Source organism: Formica exsecta, unplaced genomic scaffold (genome assembly GCF_003651465.1).
Source record: "Formica exsecta isolate Colony F162 unplaced genomic scaffold, ASM365146v1 scaffold187, whole genome shotgun sequence".
Lineage (NCBI taxonomy): Eukaryota > Metazoa > Arthropoda > Insecta > Hymenoptera > Formicidae > Formica > Formica exsecta.
In genome coordinates this window covers 26,082-42,251 of record NW_021849177.1, presented here as the reverse complement: position 1 = coordinate 42,251, position 16,170 = coordinate 26,082, and the positions used below count along the sequence as shown (strand labels likewise).

The following is a 16,170-nucleotide window of genomic DNA, read 5'->3' as shown; positions in this document are numbered from 1 at the left end:
TGCATTGAAAACTTAATTTATTAAAAATAGAATCTGAAAAAAGTTTAGATAGATAGTTTCATAACACATTTATTAAGTTGGCACACACATTTTACAATCGATTAAAACATATTCAATGTTATAAATTTCTCGTTCTATGTCAGATTTTGTCAAATCATTTCGTTGAAAACTGTGTCGTTTAAAATTAGTATAGGCACGTGAAAAAATGACGAAATAAAAAAGAAATATTTCTTTAATGCTATTTCGTTGTTAATTAATTGCTTTATTTTTGCTCCATCTCCTCAAGCTATAAAGATATAAATAAATTAAGCATAATGAGACCAGAAATTAATCTTTGATCATTCCGAGTGAATTGGAGCATTCTATCTGCAAGATTTGATATATCAAGGATAATGTCAATAGTATTGAGTCGCTATTAGGTCTGTCTTTCGTGAATAAATTGATTAATCTTTTTATCCGTGCGCGATGTCAATGCCGAAAGATAATGACATAACACACAACACATTTTATAGGCGTACAACAAGCCCAGTGGCATTGATTCGCTCCAAAATCAAAAATCGTTTTGGCGCAAAGGAAACGGTTGGGCAGCGAACGCCCACGGATCGGCGCAGCGGGCGCGAATGATCCATTTGCGATCAGGTGTGATCTATCGACGATCGACGAGCGTGGGTGGACAACGAACACACGATCCGACGATCGGCGCTAGATCCCGACACCGGTAACACGAGGTCATTCTGACTCATTTGAGCCAGCAGAGCGACGTATTAGCGACAGTGGCGATTGTCGGCGCCGCCGCGATCGTGCTATACGATCGTATAAGCGTAATTTGAAACGCGATACGCGTAATATGATTTGCAGCGCTCACGATGACAGATGTATGTACACACGCTCGATCGGATTGGCCGCATATGTATACCTACACGTTTTGCGAAACTGGCAAAAATCAATGAGTTGATTAATTAATCTCGCGTACGAAATCTTTATATTTTATGCCGCTACGTCGGGAATTTGGGCGTAAAAGTTCTTAAAGCGCAATAACACGTGCGATTAATGTGTTTAACAGCGCGCCTGTGAAACTTGAGATCTATGTAAATGTGCTCCGAAACATTATAGAGTGAATAGATTCCGCGTCTATGTGGATATTAATATTATTCTTGAAGACGTGAAAATAGCGAGAAACTTACGACAATGTAGACATTTCGAAATCTTTCTTATTCAAAGTGCTATGAACAAAATCTCGTAGCGTTTAGCATTCGATGCATATAATGCGTTGTATTATGTAGAAATCACTAGTCATAGTCACCTATAAAGCATTCTTATAGAAAGAACGTATCAGCCTATTACACTTATAAATCGTATTTAGAAAAAAATACGCGGGAAAAAAGGGAGTCTCGGATATTTATTAATGTACCTGTCGACGTAACAACGCGGACCACCCTCGAAGGATACAAAAGTTTTGAAAAAATCCTGCGGCGCGGGCTAATTAGCACTTCGAGCGAAATGATTTCGCAATCGGGATCTCAATCGATCGCTCAGATGCGTCTCGAAATGAAAAACAGGTCAGTGGGATTGTGTACGAGAAACCCCTCCGGGTACGTTCGCCGAGTCTCGTTTAAAATCTGAATGTATATGTGTATCGATCGGGGCACCGATTATGCAATCGCAATTAAAGTGATCTTGTAATCGTAAGCAGGGAATAATTAACGAGCCGAATCGTGTCGACGCTTCGATACGGTGTGTTGTTGACTATCGTGGCGCGCGATCGCGCGAGCGCCCCCGCGGGCTTCGTGAGTAAGCGCAATTTGCCAATATTGTCTCTAATAATCCCGGCTAATTAGTTTTGTCTTCCGTTTATATCGGTCGTTAGCCAAGAGCGTGGCCGACTCTTCGCTGATACACGATATACGGAAGAGAAAGCATCGGCGCCGGCCCACGCGTTCTCCCCGCAGCGGACAAAAACGCCGGAAAAACGCTAACAAAGCTGTAAAACTGCGTGATTACTCGCAATAAACGATTTTTAATGTGTCGTCGAAACGAGATTTTACTTACGGCGCTCTTTGCTCGTGAATGGACCATTATTTAACCGCGAGTTTGTTTAAACGAGCTCGCTTCCTGATCCGATATTTGAAAGGGTAATAAGATTGAGAGGATAACGAATTTGTAAAGTCGAATATTTACACTCATGGTCAATTATGGCTTTTGTATTTTCCATACAAGATTATATATCACAAGAAAAAAAAAAAGACGTAAAAATGTCTATTAAAAAATTAAACTAACTTTGTACTTGAAGCATAAAAATGCATAAAGAACACAATGTCACATCAGAGAACTGAAGAGCAAAGCCAGTGGTAGATGGTGGATTTATCAGATTTTATATTTGTTTACGGAAGAAACTAGGAAATATTCCTTAATTAATTCCTAGTTCATTTTACGTTTCCAAATTTAGCTTTCTTAATCGTAGACGCGTTCACAAGATTTGTAAACCAAATTGGTTTACTGTTGACAGAATAGATAGAGAATAGTGGAATCTTTTCGATTGCAAACAATCGTTTACCGCAACAATGCAACTTGCGTAATTCTAATAAACGCGAAAAAATTTGCAACTTGTTCTTTCCAAAACCGGACGTGGATGGTGGAATTGAGAGACGCAAACGTAATCTTGACGACGCATTCATAAGAGGATCTGTTGCCACTTCGACCCCGATTGGTTTACCCGGAGAACTCGTGCGAAACGCACGAGAAACGAAGGTGCGCGGATTATGCAAGACACGAAATTAATAACGGAAAGCCGGAGCATACTTATAATGTGTTTTTTAAATGCATGTCGGATAATTGAAAGTTAGGAAAGTGAAGGAGAAAAATTCTTTCGCGGCCGCATGATCAATGATGCTTGATCATCCGCGTTGCAATTATAATGCACTGCGTGGTATCGTTAATTCCGGATTTGCACTCGTATTACTCGACAATAATTTCGAACTTACGATCGAGAAACCAATTTGACCATCGTTTTTTTCGCCCATGCTTATTAACATTTTATGATGCCGAACTTCGCGCTTTTCTCAATTCTTACGAGATTTCTTATGACGCTCCGTAGCAGTTTAACGACGTGTAAAATTATGAAGGAATCGTTGTAGCATCGTGCACGAGTGGGAGTGTGTTTGCATAGCAGGTTGTCCTGCGCTAGAGAAACGGCCAAAGGTGAGTTTTATGGAATTTAAATAAGAAAAAGTTATAGCAAGCTTCTGCACCAAAATAAAGAATGATTAAAAATGCAGCAAATAATTATTTTGAAAGTTATAAGTCAATCGTCCTGAATATAGAAGATTGAAGTACACGAAGATATAAAAGCGCGCGTAGAAAAAAGATTAAACAATGGTTATCATTCATAGTTATAAAAAAAAATTATACCGTTGATTAAATACGCGTATTTTAAGACAAAAGTTCGAGACTTATCAGGTTTAGATTTCTTCCGTAATGTCCGTTACGCTTTTATCGTCAAGTACCGCGATCATTTACTTACGTCAGAAGGCAGCTGAAACATTCACACGTGGATACAATGCATCGTTCCGCCTGCACGAGATACACCGTATCTAATACGAGACGCCTAAAAGTCTTCGACGTTTCCTCGAAGGAGCGCACCGCGCGCGTTTCTTATATCATCTCGGACACTAACGAAGATATAGGGTGTCGCCTGGCGGACAGATAATCGCATCGCCCCGGGTCTAAGGTGTCTCATCGTCTGAAGGTTGGCCGAAATATTGCGTTACGTTAATTACGCGCTATCGCGGCCGCCGTTTAGAAGCGATGGAAACTCTGAACAACAAAATTGGGTAAACAAGTATTTCTTATGCTGAATTTAAATGCATTTTTAATTTTCTATTTCTATGAAAGATCTGTCTCAAATATTTTGCGATAATTAGCATATATCTTCTTCTCACTTGCCCTAATGTTTTCATTAGAGAGAGAGAAATTTAATTTGCTTAATCTGAGTTTCTCACTTGCCCTAATGTTTTCATTAGAGAGAGAGAAATTTAATTTGCTTAATCTGAGTTTCTCACTTGCCCTAATGTTTTCATTAGAGAGAGAGAAATTTAATTTGCTTAATCTGAGTTTCTCACTTGCCCTAATGTTTTCATTAGAGAGAGAGAAATTTAATTTGCTTAATCTGAGTTTCTCACTTGCCCTAATGTTTTCATTAGAGAGAGAGAAATTTAATTTGCTTAATCTGAGTTTCTCACTTGCCCTAATGTTTTCATTAGAGAGAGAGAAATTTAATTTGCTTAATCTGAGTTTCTCACTTGCCCTAATGTTTTCATTAGAGAGAGAGAAATTTAATTTGCTTAATCTGAGTTTCTCACTTGCCCTAATGTTTTCATTAGAGAGAGAGAAATTTAATTTGCTTAATCTGAGTTTCTCACTTGCCCTAATGTTTTCATTAGAGAGAGAGAAATTTAATTTGCTTAATCTGAGTTTCTCACTTGCCCTAATGTTTTCATTAGAGAGAGAGAAATTTAATTTGCTTGATAATATAAATATATCGTTCTTATAAGTAGCAATTTTACGAAAAATCTTTACGTATTTTAAACTATTTAAATAGGAATTGTTACATACATTTTGAAATATCACAGTTATCCCCTTTTATATATAAGTTAAGACTAATAGAAAATTTTGATTACATCTTTGAGTTTTTTGCGTAAAAAATCTGCTTCAATCATTGAGAATGATATATGTGGCAATGATTATGTTCGCAAGTGTAATGAGAACCGTGACTGGAAATCGACCAGCTGAGGGATCGCCGGCAGAACTGGATAAATCTCAATACAAAGTCAATTACGGCTGGCAGCTACGATCACTACGGTGGGCGTTTTTATTGCAATATAATTCCATATAAAAGAGCAATTACGTAAAAAAGGAATCATGCATCAATGTAACAATGTAACCGATGGATCGAGATTTCGAATTTATTTCCGATTCCTCTATCAAGGCTATCACAGCAGTCGAGAAAACGATGATATCCTGATATGCAAACATTCACTTTTTTAAATATCTAATTAGTCGTTAATTAACCTACGATTCTTTAATTATAAAGTGGAAAATCACAAAGGAATAATACGTAGTAATATAGGGCATCGTATGATACGCTCGAATGAAGCCATATTCTTCGCGAAAGCCGAAATTGATCGATAACTTCACATGGACGATTATCCCTCGCTAGTGCGCAACAAAAATAAATCCTGGAATCGGGTTAAACATACGTTGCCCGGAATATAATGGTGTCCTAATGACTTGATAAGCATTCTCTCCTGTGATTGTCGTTGCAATAACGCGGCCGCACCGATCTCTCGAGAACGAAAGAGCGAGTATCTTGTCAAATAAAGCATGTCAAATAAATTAATAATCCAAACACAAATTCTTAAAAAAAATGTCCTATCAATTCTGACGTTCTATAAACAAAATTAAAATAATTAATATTCAATCAAAATGTTCCTATCTAAATTCGAGATTTGAATCAATCGGAATCGATTTCCTCGTTTTGTCGGTCATTCATCGATAAATAATCATCGGGATACCCGGTAAGCGGGTATTTACGAGCGAATGGAGCGAGGAGCGAAAGTCGCAACGGTGATCCTCGATTGGTCGACCAACCTCACCACAACCGGTAGGCACCAAGATAATTATACCGCCGCGATAAATTAGCCCGGCATGTCACACGTCAAGCAGAACCTGTCCCCGAGATACGAGGAAATCTTGTCCGATCCGCGGGATTTCACGGCGACCAATAAAGCCGCTCGATTGAATCTGAAACAAGCGAGATACTGATCTGATTTATAATTATCTCACAATGTGCCTGCCATTTTTTTGACATTAAGTCAGAGCGTACTATTAGAAAAAACATTGCGACAATTAGCATTAGTCATAAATAATCGCCCCGAAAATTCCTCACAATCTACAATTCGATCGCGCCCTTTCCCGCCACGAGGTGATAAATTCGAGTTCACGGACATCATAAGACATCCGCCCACATTCGACGTGACAAAAAATCGACCTGTTCTCCCTGTTTGTTTTAGATTAGACGCGTACCGTTGAACTTGTTTTTAATTGGCCAATGATCTCTCGATCAAGACATTCCATTTCCTTTCTCGAGATTCTATCGTGGCGCGTTTCTTTCTGCGTGTGCCCATGCGTTTAATATTATTCGATCATTAGTCAAATATTTAACAGCACTCAAACGCACACTCATATTTACAAGAGAAACTATAACCTACCTCTATTTATGACAAATTAAAAGTGTTGAAAAAATTCATCAAACACATTAATATTCAAATATTTAAATAAGAGAGATTTCAAAATTATAGTGCTATTTTAGATTAAATGTTTGTTTTACTGTATGATACTAGAAGTTCGTTAAATATTTTCGGCATAATGACTAGAATCGCCTTAAGCAGAACGAGTGATTAATAATTGCCCGTTGCAGTCAAAGTGCAACTGCATAAAAAAAAAAAAAAAAAGATTCCTGTAACTTCACACCTGAAAGGGTTTAACTTAATATGAACGTTGACCGCATGATTCAACGCCCTATGATTTTACTTTAATGTTTATGTCTCTATCCTCTACCCCAAATAAATTGTCTAGATGAATTAGAGAAAACATATCTTATAAACCGTTTGGACTTTTAAGACTCAAGTTTTATCTTTATTCTATATAGTCTCGCCTCGTTAGACCGATATCTTTAATTATTGGAATTATCTCTTAGCTCTCTTTCTCTCGCACAATAATTATGAACCATTCTCAACGATGTTTTAGCAATAACATGTTTATAACTATAACTGTTGGGTTGAACGGAAAGTTCGTGCTGTTTTTTCGGTCTTCATCTATTAGCAAAAAATGGAACGAATTTTCCGTTCAACCTAATATATGTTTATAACTACATTCGTTCTAGAGGCCGCGCAATGTTATCGACATGAGTTCTGTTAATTGCACGCTTAAATACTCCGTAATCCTAACGACATAATCGTGTAATAACAAGTTGGATGTATCGCATAGGAGTACCGCGCTCTACGGTGTGTTTATTGAATTAATTAATTACACAGTAATAAAATCATGGTGCCTTTTTTGAATAACAAATATTTTTCTGCAATTCTTTATTCGATTTTGCTTTTTTTTCATCTCGTCTATCTCTATTGTTATCCGCGGGATAACAATAGAGAATACACACCTGCTAAAGTATTTTTCACCGTGGAACGCGGTGCATTCCGAATTAGAATCTCGCAAATCGCGCCCGACGATGTCGTTTGCACAATCGGCATTGCGAGACTAATTATCGTCGTGGATAATAGGTGCCCGCGCGGTATCGATCAAAAATTTCTAGACGTGGGCGTGGTGTTTCGTTGTGGCTGCTGCTCAATTTTGCCGGCAAGCCTCGTTGGGATTTTAAATGTCGGGGTTGCCTCGCTTACTTCGTTGCATGTTTAACAATCTTAACTCTATTGATCACACCGAAATGCATTACAAATACGTGATTCTAAGAAATGCCGAGCTCATATTTGCGCGGCATGATACAATACCGGCTCTATTACATTAACATCTAAACGAGCGGCACGATTGCGCGTAGGGGCGACATTATAGAAGAGAGTAAAGGTATTCCCTCTCTCCATTCCGCGGTATCGTCGTCGATAGCGAATCCAGTATATAAATATATCCCGCAGAGGATATGCGTTTAACAACGATGTCGACTCATTTCGCTCGAAGGGACCGGAAGTATTCCGTCCCTCGTAACCGTATAGGTGTGGTCGCAATAATTCTGTATCTTAAGATACTAAAAAAAATCAAAAACGGTATAAATGATTTTCTATTGAATCTCATTGAACGTTTCGCGATATCTTTAAAACGGCCAAATTTGATAAAGATTAAATAAGAATAATAAAAAGAAAAAATGCTATAATTCTGTACCTTTTGAAGTACTAATCAAATTAAAAGCGATACAAACTGGTATAAATAATTCTTTGTCGTATCCCATTGGCCGTTTTACGATATCTTACAAAAATTGAAAGTTATTCTTTATAAGGTGTTAAAAATTAAAAATGTAATTCTGTACTCTTTAAGGTATAAACAAAATTGAAAGTGGTACAAACAGGTACAAATGATTCTATGTTGAATCTCGCTGGCCGTTTAATGCTAAGTTAAAAATATTATTAAATTATTTTTTATAATAGATTTAAAAAATTTTTTAAATGCTGTAGTTTTGTGGTATAAACGAAATAGAAAGTGGTATAAATGGATATAAATAATTTTCTGTCTACAGTCAGAGGTTATTTTTCTCCCCACGGCGATGCCGTTATTAGGCAGTACGCAATGTACGCTCCAGCGTACGGCGCAAAGATATAAAGTATATTTTATTAAACACCTCTTCAAGAGGATATGAAGTATATTTTATTAAAGACCACCAAGTCATCGTTGGTCATCATTGCGGTGGTTCCCGAGAAGATCGAATCAAGATGTTCGGTGGGAACTTGGGCAACTTGACGCTTGGCCATTATCCATTTGATTCCTGGCTCTTCAAGTAGGAGGCTAGATCATCTCCGCCATGTTGACAATGGGCATGATCATATAAGAATGGTGGCGATCTTGGAGCCAACGACAACAGCGACTTGCTTGTTCGCCTTTAAACGCATGCGTTCTGTGATTGTGCAGCTCCTTGTCAAAGCGGAACTGGTCACAGTTAAAGATCTCTTCAGACATGTAGCTTTTGTCATGAATGGTGTTTTTCACGAGCACGATGAATTAGGCTCGTTTCTCTTCCAGCTTGACCTGATTCTTCCAGAAGTCATGGCCCACCTTGTGAGTAACGGCCCGAGAAACAATTCGATTTTGTTTCTTAAAGTGATACAGCCAGGCGAGCAAGCTTTAAACTTGGTGTTTGGGAACTTAGTCTTCTTCACTGGAGTGCACACTGCCGAATCGTTCTGTCGGTGACACGGCCGTGCTGCTTACGCTTTTCTTCGAACATCTTCATCATCTCCTTATTGATTTTTGCCGATTCGATGCCTTCGTTTGCGCCAGCGTTTGAAACTGGTGCCATTAGCCGTCCACGAATCTTTGGAACCGCCTATGAACGACCTCCTGCCTGACATTCTTGCACTTGGCAAAGAACTCATCGAACAAGTCAACGAGTTTGAGATCTTCTTGCTTCGTGTAATACCGGAAGAACTTTTCTCACATCTCCAATGAAACTTCATGGGTGTAGATACGAAGTTTCATCGAGGAAAACTCATTGGCAGGATCATAATCGGAATCGTTCGAATCGTCATTGTCCAAATCGGAGATTTCAGATTCCTCATCTGATTTTCCAAGGTTGTCGATGGTCACCGGTGATTCGTCAATCGGGGCGTCATCATCGACTTCGAGCAAATCAAAGCTGTCCAGGTGAAGCTCATGCTCGACGAGTTGTTTGCTCAATTGCTTGGCGGTCATCAAGGCCTCATATGGATTGTCAATCGGAGCGTCATCATCGACCTCGAGCGAATTAAAGCTGTCCAGGTGAAGCTTTTGCTCGACGAGTTGTTTGCTTAATTACTTGGTCATCAAGGCCTCGTACGGATTGTCAATCGAAGCGTCATCGTCGAACTCGAGCGAATTAAAGCTGTCCAGGTGAAACTATTGCTCGACGAGTTCTTTGCTCAATTGCTTGACGGTCATCAAGGCCTCATATGGATTGTCAATCGAAGCGTCATCGTCGAACTCGAGCGAATTAAAGCTGTCCAGGTGAAGCTTTTGCTCGACGAGTTGTTTGCTTAATTACTTGGTCATCAAGGCCTCGTACGGATTGTCAATCGAAGCGTCATCGTCGAACTCGAGCAAATTAAAGCTGTCCAGGTGAAGCTATTGCTCGACGAATTGTTTGCTCAATTGCTTGGCGATCATCAAGGTCTCGTACGGATTATCAATCGAAGCGTCATCGTCGAACTCGAGCGAATTAAAGCTGTCCAGGTGAAGCTCTTGCTCGACGAATTGTTTGCTCAATTGCTTGGCGATCATCAAGGCCTCGTACGGATTATCAATCGAAGCGTCATCGTCGACATCGAGCGAATTAAAGCTGTCCAGGTGAAGCTCTTGCTCGACGAGTTGTTTGCTCAATTGCTCGGCCATCAAAATCTTGTATAGGTTGTCAATCGGAGCGCCATCGTCGACTTCGAGCGAGTCAAAACTATACAGGTGAAGCTCTTGCTCGACAAGATGTTTGTTCAACTGCTCGGTCATCAAGGTCTCGTACGAGTTCACACTCGTCTCGCTGGTAAAAAGTGAACGTTGAGATAGTGAGGCGGAATGCTTTTAATACATCAAAGCAATAATATTGATAATGTTGATGAAGCGAGGTGTCTTCTTGCTTCGGCTTCTTGTCGTGAAATCGTTCGATAGCCCTGAAAAGGACTGTTTTGATGATAGCCTCGAAAAGGGCACTGAAGCATGGTCAGCCATAGGAATAGGGCAGACATTGTCATAACAAAGCATGTCATTCGCAAACATCGTTATTAATGTACTTAAATGTACTTAAATGTAAATGTGTTTTACATCGTAATGTTAGCGTCCCGCGGTTACACCTCCCAAGGAAATTTAATGCAATCGCACGTGCTTATATGCTAACGGTGAATTGCGTCGCTGGTAAGCGATACGGCCAACGTGTAAATGGCGAAAAGAGCGAATTAATTAAAACGTTAATTTGTAAGGTAATTAAAACTATCAAATTCATTCCAGTACTGAAAATCTATAATTCACGTATATTATATATTTCCAGTACTGGCAGTAAATTTTGGAACACGGCCAATGAGAAGCAGAGTAAGACATATCATAAGATGCGGTCATATAACAGAACTCATGTCTCGTGATCTTTCAACAATCAAATCAATGTTTCCTCCATTTCGAATGTAGAATTAAAACAAAACCAATGTTTTGCCGAATTGATAAAGAGAAAGAGAGAATAAATATCTTTTATTTTTTTAAATTTTTTGGTCTAATTAACTAATATTAATTATACCGTAAGGAAATATAAAATATTCAAAGTAGCATTAAATAATACATAGATAGCTTACAATGTAGCTATCTATACCAGTAACAGGCAAGTATTAGGTAGTTACGCGCCACTTAATTGCTGATTATTCAAGAACGTGATACCGGCTGTTAATTACACGTGTTGACGATTTATGCTGCTCGTTCGCGCCCGGGCGGTAATTGCCGGACGGCTTTTAGTGACACAGGATTTTGTGGAACCGCGGAATTACTATGATTTTGAGACAATGTAAAATGCTAAAATCCGGTCGCTATCTGTTTGAAAAGCGATGGTCGATGAAAAGGTGCTTGAGGGAACCGATAAACCTGTTTGAAGATGGCCCGCGGTCAGTGATTTTATCGCACGATAGTTCATAAACTAATCATTCAGATTCTAGTCATTATATAGCCGAAGTGAGAATACCGCGTTCAATTTTACATTTCCAATAAATGATCGTTCCAATGGGTTTATCGACTCTCTAACTTTTCTAAAAGATTACAAAGATGTTTTCCGAACGTAATCGATAAAGCACGATGGCCGCGATAATTACGGGGAAAAAAAAACAGAATTAAGCGAGTTAAAAGTAAGTAAAAATAAAGTAAACAGATTAAATGCCCCGCATTTGAGAATATTAATTAATTTATATTCAATGTGATTGACCTCCTATCTTAAAACATTATAATTATATTAATAAAATTAAAATCAAACAAAAAATCTCAAGTTAATTGAGGCTATACTCTATTTTATAAGCGTCATATGGAATGCGGACAAAATACTAACAGAATGGAAGGAAGGCGTTATAATATCCATATACAAAAAAAAGCGATAAGTTACAATGTATCATTATCATATTCATTCCAGTACTGAAAATCTATAATTCATATATATTATATATTTCCAGTCCTGGCAGTAAATTTTGGAACACGGCCAATGAGAAGCAGAGCAAGACATATCATAAGATGCGGTCATATAACAGAACTCATGTCTCGTGATCCTTCAACAATTAAATAAATGTCTCCTCCATATCGAATGTAGAATTAAAACAAAACCAATGTTTTGCCGAATTGATAAAGAGAAAGAGAGAATAAATATCTTTTATTTTAAAAAATTTTTTGGTCTAATTAACTAATATTAATTATACCGTAAGCAAATATGAAATATTCAAAGTAGCATTGAATAGTACATAGATAGCTTACAATGTAGCTATCTATACCAGTAACAGGCAAGTATTAGGTAGTTACGCGCCACTTAATTGCTGATTATTCAAGAACGTGATACCGGCTGTTAATTACACGTGTTGACGATTTATGCTGCTCGTTCGCGCCCGGGCGGTAATTGCCGGGCGGCTTTTAGTGACACAGGATTTTGTGGAACCGCGGAATTACTATAATTTTGAGACAATGTAAAATGCTAAAATCCGGTCGCTATCTGTTTGAAAAGCGATGGTCGATAAAAAGGTGCTTGAGGGAACCGATAAACCTGTTTGAAGATGGCCCGCGGTCAGTGATTTTATCGCACGATAGTTCGTAAACTAATCATTCAGATTCTAATCATTATATAGCCGAAGTGAAAATATCGCGTTCAATTTTACATTTCCAATAAATGATCGTTCCAATGGGTTTCGACCCTCTTATCGACTTTTTTAAAAGATTACAGAAAAGATATTTTCCAAACGTGATTGATAAAGCACGATGGTCTCGATAATTACGGACGCAAGGAATAAAATAAAATAAAACAGAATTAAGCGAGTTGAAAGTAAGTAAAAATAAAGTAAACAGATTAAATGCCCCGCATTTGAGAATATTAATTAATTTATATTCAATGTGATTGACCTCCTATCTTAAAACATTATAATTATATTAATAAAATTAAAATCAAACAAAAAATCTCAAGTTAATTGAGGCTGTACTCTATTTTATAAGTGTCATATGGAATGCGGACAAAATACTAACAGAATGGGAGGAAGGCGTTATAATATCCATATACAAAAAAAGCGGATAAGTTAGAATGTATCGAACTGCAAAAAGAGGAAAATTCTGAGAAGAATATTTAGACCATGCGTTGATCAATAAACATTAAGATACCGAATAAGAATTAATAAAAAGATATATGAATTGTACCGAGAACACCAGATATAATTCATAAAATAAAAACAAGCTGCTTGAGAGGAACATGTTTAGAAGATAATAATAGAATAATGAAGCTCGCATAGAAAGAACTGTTTACGCGATCTCGAAAACAGAATTTATTTCGAGATGTACAACGAAAACTATTTCGATGTCGATGGGCCATCTCTCGTTCCGACAAATGGGCACAACAACCGACAGGCGCGTAGGTAAAACGCGTGCAAATTAGTCACCGATCTTCAAGCTGGCGATTCCTACGCACGCGTGCGTAGCAGGGCACGCGAGAGCCAGATGAACGGCTCCGGATCACGTCGCAAGCCGTGCGTAGGCACGGGCCGACATTCCGAACGTGATTGATAAAGCACGATGGTCTCGATAATTACGGACGCAAGGAATAAAATAAAATAAAACAGAATTAAGCGAGTTGAAAGTAAGTAAAAATAAAGTAAACAGATTAAATGCCCCGCATTTCAGAATATTAATTAATTTATATTCAATTTGATTGACCTCCTATCTTAAAACATTATAATTATATTAATAAAATTAAAATCAAACAAAAAATCTCAAGTTAATTGAGGCTATACTCTATTTTATAAGCGTCATATGGAATGCGGACAAAATACTAACAGAATGGGAGAAAGGCGTTATAATATCCATATACAAAAAAAGCGGTAAGTTAGAATGTATCGAACTGCAAAAAAGAGGAAAATTCTGAGAAGAATATTTAGACCATGCGTTGATCAATAAACATTAAGATACCGAATAAGAATTAATAAAAAGATATATGAATTGTACCGAGAACACCAGATATAATTCATAAAATAAAAACAAGCTGCTTGAGAGGAACATGTTTAGAAGATAATAATAGAATAATGAAGCTCGCATAGAAAGAACTGTTTACGCGATCTCGAAAACAGAATTTATTTCGAGATGTACAACGAGAACTATTTCGATGTCGGTGGTCCATCTCTCGTTCCGACAAATGGGCACAACAACCGATATAGGCGCGTAGGTAAAACGCGTGTAAATTAGTCGATCTTCAAGCTCGCGATTCCTACGCGCGCGTGCGTAACAGGGCACGCGAGAGCCAGATGAACGGTTCCGGATCACGTCGCAAGCCGTGCGTAGGCATTCATTCATAGGGCTGGGGAATGCATCCTGGCGAACGCGAGTTGGTCGTACGTCGACGATTCCGTTCTAATGCCGCCGTCGCTGCCGCAATCGGCGTCACCATTGACGTCGGCCAGCCTTCGTTTAAGACCGGTAAAATCATTCTTGTTGCCCTGATAATCCACCTAACTTCCAGTCCGCCTGTAGTCTCGCTGTGATACGGAGACAATATGCATACTACGTATCATTGTTCCCGGTAATCTAATAATGATTATAATAAAATTTTAATCGGACGAAAAAAACATTCATTTTGAATTAAATATAAGATACAAATATCGATGTGACCAATATAGATTTTAAATTATTTCGTCAATAACTAATATTCAAATATTACATTTACATAAAATAATGCAATTATCAGTTAACTCAAACATAAAATTTCGCGATAGATGATCAATCGAGTTGCGTTATTGCCGCATGCGTATAAACATTTATATAGTAATTTTGTTCTGAATTGGAATTAGAAATTAATTTATCTGCATGCTTTATCGGCGGAGATGGTACACGGAAAAAAAATATTCCTCGCAGCCTCAATATATTTATTGATATTCTAATCGAAATATTATATATGACTGCCTTTTACATCAAAGCGTCGAAAAATTAATAACGAACACATTGCCGAGATCTGCTTGCATTCGAAGCAAAATTTTAATGAAATTATTATTCGAGACAATCATTAATGAAACAAGTTGGCCATTGCGAGCACTCGATACAACAGACAGGAGATTTGCAAAGGTGGCAGGATTTACATTGTAAATTGCTCATCATGGATACAATGCGTGGACCATTCGGCCATTGTCATTATGAAAATGACAGCGTAATCCGAAGAATGGTAGTCGCGCACTTGTGTACCGGCACGCAAATGTGCTTTTATCGTTTTAAAGACAAATGCACTTAATTCACTACAAAGTTAATTTCTATTGTCGTTCACTTTTGCAATCTCCGCAAGATATAAGATATATATTACCTTCTCAATATTAAAGAGAAATAAATCTAATATTTATTTGGCATTAAATTCTTATTGTTGCACTATAAAATTTTGGAATATTGTATAGATATCATTGTCGACAAAGGATTTCCGCGTTTGATAGCGGAAGTACTTGAATAAGTACTTATCTTTGCAAAATGTAGCGATCGCGGTACATTATCGCCTCGAAGAAATTTTCAGCGGTCGCTACCTCATGTCTTGTGCCGGCATTGTAAGCGCTATCATTGATCCCGTTGATCAATGGTAGCGCTTACAATGCCGGCACAAGACATGAGGTGGCAATGTCGACAAGTACAGCGTATATGCCTACCGCGGAGGTGGTTCCAAATATGAAATAATCACGCGTGGTCGAGCAAGAGACGTCGAATGAGTCACGCCACGTGCAATATTGTGAACCGCGAATATTGCCATCATGAAAACCATTAGCGGACGCGAATGGCGAAGAGTACGTTATTAATTTAAAAAAAGTCTACAGAATCGATATATACTCTATCCAAAAGGAGAATGACTTTGGTCCGGACGAAAATTCGTCCGTTTCGCGCAAGTCTCCATCTTAGAAAGCCCCCACCACATCGCCGTATCGCTCATGCAGCTTGTCAGTGCTAGCAACGAGTGACAGGTCCCCCCGATCATTATAACCCTATGAGTTAATTTTTAGTGTTTTTCTTCCACAAAAGTATTTACAAAGTGCGATGGAAGAATTGAATATTGAAGTGCCACTAATGTCATCTCCTGTGAAGAAAAATAAACGAGGCCAGGTAAACAATGATGAAAAAATTATAAATTAATTATTATTATTAATAATTATTAATAATAATTATTATTAATAATTATTAACAATA

At 38.0% G+C, this 16,170-nt stretch overlaps 1 pseudogene; it reads right to left on the bottom strand.

The window, feature by feature from the left end:
- Nucleotides 1–5,030: 5,030 nt before the first annotated feature.
- The window catches only part of LOC115233728, a 21,174-nt pseudogene continuing 10,034 nt past the window's right edge, over nt 5,031–16,170 (bottom strand).